The sequence below is a fragment of the Triticum aestivum genome, chromosome 6B, assembly GCF_018294505.1.
Source record: "Triticum aestivum cultivar Chinese Spring chromosome 6B, IWGSC CS RefSeq v2.1, whole genome shotgun sequence".
Classification (NCBI taxonomy): domain Eukaryota; kingdom Viridiplantae; phylum Streptophyta; class Magnoliopsida; order Poales; family Poaceae; genus Triticum; species Triticum aestivum.
In genome coordinates, this window is record NC_057810.1 from 294,268,175 (window position 1) to 294,274,312 (window position 6,138).

Consider the following 6,138-nt stretch of genomic DNA (forward strand, 5'->3'; position numbering starts at 1 on the left):
TAATATTGTATAGTTGAGGTAGAGGTCTTCCCTTGTAATTATATATACGTGCACCTGCACCCCATCAATATAATGACTATTGTATTGCAAACTTTTCCGTCTACAGGGCCGCTCCGGCCAACAGATTGTCGGCGTACTCGATGCTGCAAAAGCTGGCGCCGTTCGTCAGGCTCGCGCACTTCACCACCAACTAGGCCATCCTAGAGGCCACCATGGGCGACCCGGACGTCCACCTGGTCGTTCAACGTCGGAGTCGCGTCCAGTGGTCGTCGCTCATGTCAGACCTCGCTCGCCTCGGCACCAATCCGTTTCGCCTCGCGTCACTCATCATCGGAGGTAAGCGCCGCGTGGATACACATACACCTACACCTGCATGGTGGTTGTCGGAGTTCGCCGGTCCTAGGACTCCCATACCGGTATGATGAGGACCTCCTGGTTCCGGGGGGCGATGGAGTTCCTGGTTCTGGGCGGTGGAGGATGAGGATCCAGAGGAAGACATGGAGAAGGCTTAGATTGATGATCGGGGTGATAGTACGGCACGACATGGCTCAGGAAATTCGCTAGGCCGTCGTTCGGTCGAATGGACCGGAAGTCACATGACAATACGAACCAGTAGTAAATGCGCTGGCTCAAATTCATTTCCAATGAACATACCAAAGGGATACAACACATAATACAACATACAACGCTGATCTCGAAAAGAGTAGAGGGCTTGGATTTCGGGAGCATCTGAGCCCGAGCTCAGAAACACATTTTCGGATATGGCATTCTATATTTGATGCTAAATTGACGCTATAGAGCGATAAATGGTACCATAGCACGCTAAAGGATGCTAAGTTGTGCATGTTGCATTCAGCGCGAGACCCCTCCAAACACTATCGCGTTGAGATAGCGCGCTATTTAAAACTGAAAAAATCGTGAGAAAAACCTTTGATAGTATTTAAAAATAAAAATGGATTCAACTACTGACGCTCGCACATAAAAGCCCATAGAAAGCAATTCGACATCTTTATCTTTCAAAGCAATGCCTTAAAAAAATATGTGACACACGATCGCCAAGATTGCATCATCCAACCACTAAGGGTGTGTTTGCTTTCTATCACGAAGTGAAATGGCATGAGTCGGTTTCGTCCCCGGGGCCCGTTCTCGTGTTTAGATTGCCGAAGGAATCAGAACTCACCGATTCCAGGGAACGGCATATTCTCTGTTTATGCCGAACCGAATCGGCCAGACCACGCGGAACGCCTCACTCGCGTCTCCTTCCCTTCTCCCCGACTCACCCACCGGTGCCCCAACCACCCACGACCTGTGCCCTCCTCTCTCCCTCGATGGCCATGACGGCGGCTGGAAGTGCAGCCTCACCGGTGTCTCCCACCCCTCGCACCCCCACCTCAACCTAGGATCAGGCGGAAGAAGGAGGCGAGCACTCTGCTCCATGGCGCGATCCTCGAGATCCATCGGCGGAAGGAGGCCGGGGAGGCCACGCTGCCGCCGCGCTCGCGTGGCATACTGGGAAACGTCGCACTGCCGCTCTTGACGGACCAGAGGCTCCAAGCGCTGGCCTTGATGGAGTAGGCGATCCAAGCTGTGTGTGCCGTGGTGATAGGAAGGACGCCGCTGTTGATGGATTGGAGGAGCAAGGCTGCGGTCAGGACCGGACTAGCAAGCTGCATTTTTTGCTTGTAGCAATCAGACAGATGCTGACTTTGGCATTTGGATGGTTATTGTCTTGTGTTTAACTCTGATTCTTTTCTTTTCTGTTTCTCTATGATTTGTTTTTAACAGAACATGTTCAAACCTATGGTACATGAATCATTGATGCTCGCACCGCTGTTCTGAAATACTGGTAGTACAGTTCAATTTTTATCTGCCTTTGACTGAAACCAATACGATTCATAGTGAGATGAATAAACCCATTTCATTCCATCTCACAAACTAAACACCAAAACGTACCATTCCATTCCTCCGAATTGCCACTACCGAACACAAGGACGGAACCGACCCATTCTAGTGGAATGGAACCATGACATTCCATTCCACTTCGTTCTCAAACCAAACACACCGTAAAGGTCAAATCCAAGGATTTCATCATGCAAAGTACAAATCACAGACTAATCATGCATTCAGCAGCACCTCGCTTTGAGCATATCCCTTAGAATGGATCAACTCGTAGCCACCTAGGCTATGCAAAACAAGGCGGCGACACCACACACGATGAACACGCCTTAGGAGTGAGGCCGAGGATTCAAAGACAACGCGCGCCTTCGAGATGATGCATGTACTCCCTCTGTTTCTTCTTTACTTCGCATATTAAGTTTGTTCTAAGTCAGATATTCTAAAGTTTGACAAAGTTTATAGAAAAGATACCAACATTCACAATTCAAACCAATATCATTAGATCCATTATGAAATATGGTTTTATATTGTATTTATTTATATTGTTGATGTTGATAATGTTTAATATAATTTAAATCAATCTTAATGATGTTTGAGTTAAGACAAGCCTACCGTGCAGAGTAATAAGAAACAAAGGGAGTACCTTATCGTTGCTGGATTAAAACGATAAAGGGAAAATCTAGGGATTTTACCCTATAATGTCATGGATTGTTACTCAAAATAGAGGAAACTTTCGGAATCATGGAGCCCCTCCACCCCTAGATCCATCTAATTCAATGGCAACGACATGGAGATGTGTGCCAAGATGCAGCTTTTAGTGACAATCAGCAAGATCTGGGACCCGAAGTATAGTGGGTGGAAATGTTTCCTTGATCACACCTCATGTCTGAGTTCCCAAAGCACACCCATACATCACAAAAAGGATAAATGGTCTTCTGCTAGGTACATTAAACAATCTATGCACTGCTACTCCTGGCATTAAACTATTACTAGATGATGCACCGTGCGCTGCTGCGGGAATGGGTAGCAATATATTTCAATGAACTTCTATTTTGTGGAATATAAATATCTAGATTAATAACATGTGAACCAAAACTAAAAATATATAAGACTTATTGTATTTGATTATGTAAAGTTGTAAATATTTATTTAATTTAAGTAGACTAATAGAATTAAAAAAATTCCCATGCATAGGTGCATGTTGGGGCGAGACTTGTCTCATCCATGATTTTATGGTGATGTGGCATGTTTGCATGTTGAGATAGATAAGTTAGTGGAGATAAATTTCTTAGGTTAATAGGATGTGTGGTTACTCTGTCTTGTCGAGTTGTTTAAGGCAAACAAAAGATTTTTTTTAAGTTTTATTGGCTTAAAATGAAGTATTTCCTATGTTCCATAATGTAGTGCATTTAAAACAAAGTCTCAAACCTCACAATCTTTGACCAAGTTTTTGAAGGAAAACATTTACATCTAGAATGCCAAGCATATGTCATTAGATTCATTATAAGATGTAATTTCATATGTATATATTTGATATTGTAAATAGTTTCTCTATAAATTTGGTCCAAGTTTTCGCGAAGTTTGACTTCTCAAAAAATCTATAGACAATACATTATGGAACAGTGGGAGTGTCAAATGGATACAAACAGAATGAGCACATATCTGGCCTCTGCATACCGAAAATGCACATAGCCAACATTAACACATACAAATAAGCGACAAATAGAAAATTTATATAAGATCAAAGTTATGCCTAAGCGGGAAAAAACCTAGAAATGATCAAAATAGTGATCGGCAAACTGCAACAACAACCATATCCCCATCAACCATCGCTTGACACCACAAGGACAATGAGATTCTTCACAACAAGGCCTAGAGGAAGGGAATGCCACTCAAGTGCCGTTGTCATGGGGTCAAACCACCAAAGGCCTGAATCTAAGTTCTCGCCCTCCAGAATAAGTCCGACCATATCCAAGTAATGGCTTCAATAAGGTAACTACGTAAAAACATCACAATTTCCATGTATAGCCAACTCGAATCAGACCAATAGTTTTCACCCCAGAACTCAAGACCGAGTACTCGGGAAAGCACCAACAAATCAAAGTTGTCATAACTTTTCTGCAGTCCCAGCAACTACATGTGTTGGGCAAGAAAATCACACCGTCACCGCGGAACAACCATACCCTCTACGTCAAGCCTTAATAGATTGCATCTCATCATCGAAGGAAAACTTGTCGGAGTGAAGGTCGCCAAAACTCACAAAGGAAAATTGCGCTTACATCCTGCAACGTTGACATTACATGTCACAATAGCAGCCACTATATCTGGAGAGATTAACCCTCACGAAGACCTTTTCATGGCCACTGCAATCTGTGACAAGGGTACCGCCGCAGGTCACAGTGGCCACTACACGAACCAGCACCGATGGCGGAGCACACCACCGCTAACTGTCACCTCCCCGGAGAAATCCCTACACAGGCCCATCAACCCATGGGCCCGCATGGCCGGATTTGGAACCCAAGATCCAAATTGAAATAGCGCTCCTAGCCTTGTTGCAAGGGTGTTGGGGCCTACCAAGGCCATCTTCGGGGTGCTGCAGGAGTTCATTGCACCATAGATCTACAACCACCGAAGCCATATCAATGTCGTCGTTGTCCTGGGCTGCACCATCCCGTTGGACCCACACGACACCTCCACGCCGTCGGGAAGGGGAGTGGAAGATGCGCCTGTGTCACCTAGGATAGCACCTTTGATGGGGGCCGGCTGCACACCATGGATCACTAAGAAAAGGAAATGGGTGATGTCTAGTATGTAACCTTCTTCTTGTAGACTCGTGTTGGGCCTCCAAGCACAGAGTTTTGTAGGACAGTAGCAATTTTTCCTCAAGTGGATGACCTAAGGTTTATCGATCCGTGTGACGCGTAGGATGAAGATGGATTCTCTCAAACAACCATGCAACCAAATAACAAAGAGTCTCTTATGTCCCCAACACACCCAATACAATGGTAAATTGTATAGGTGCACTAGTTCGACAAAGAGATGGTGATACAAGTGTAATATGGATAGTAGATATAGTTTTTTGTAATCTGAAAATAGAAAACCAACAAGGTAACTAGTAACAAAAGTGAGCAAAAATGGTATTGCAATGCTTGAAAACAAGGCTTAGGGTTCATACTTTCACTAGTGCAAAGTCTCTCAACAGTGATAACATAATTAAATCATATGGCTATCCCTCAACGTGCAACAAAGAATCACTTCAAAGTTTCTATCAGAGAACGTAGGACGAAAATGTGCATCAACCCCTATGCATAGATTACCCAAATGTCACCTCGGGAATCGCGAGTTAAGTGCCAAAACATACATCAAATAAATCAATAAAACATCCCATTGTCACCACAGATATCCCATCGCAAGACATACATCAAGTGTTCTCAAATCCAATACTCAATCCAACATAACGAAACCTCAACGAGCAAGACTCAATTCATCACAAGAAAGTAGAGGGGGGAACACCATATGATTCAACTATAGTAACAAGGCTCGCGGTACATCAAGATCGTGCCAAATCAAGAACTCGGGCGAGAGAGAGAGAGAGAGAGAGAGAGAGAGAGAGAGAGAGAGAGAGATCAAACGCATAGCTACTGGTACATACCCTCAGCCCCCAGGGTGAACTAATACCTCCTCGTCATGGAGACCGCCGGGATGATGAAGATGGCCTCCGGTGATGGTTTCCCCCTTCGGCAGGGTGCCAGAACGGGCTCCCGATTATTTTCTTGTGGCTATAGAGGCTTGCGGTTGTGGAACTTCCGATCTATCTTTTTGGAGGTTTCTATATTTATAGGAATTTTTGGCGTCGGAAACAAGTCAGGGGGTGCCCGAGGGGCCCACAAGCCAGGGGCGTACCCTAGGGGGGGCGCCCCTAGGCTTGTGGTTTCCTCGGGACTCTTCTGGACCAACTCTGATGCTCCGTGGGTCTCTTGTGGTCCATAAAAAATCACCATAAATTTTTAGCTCGTTTGGACTCCGTTTGATATTCCTTTTCTATAAAACTCAAAAACAAGGGAAAACAGAAACTGGCATTGGTATCTAGGTTAATAGGTTAGTCCCAAAAATAATATAAAATAGCATATTAATGCATATAAAACATCCAAAACAGATAATGTAATAGCATGGAACAATAAAAAATTATAAATACGTTGGAGACGTGTCACTGGGCGAGAGGGCACTCCATGCCATCGCCGT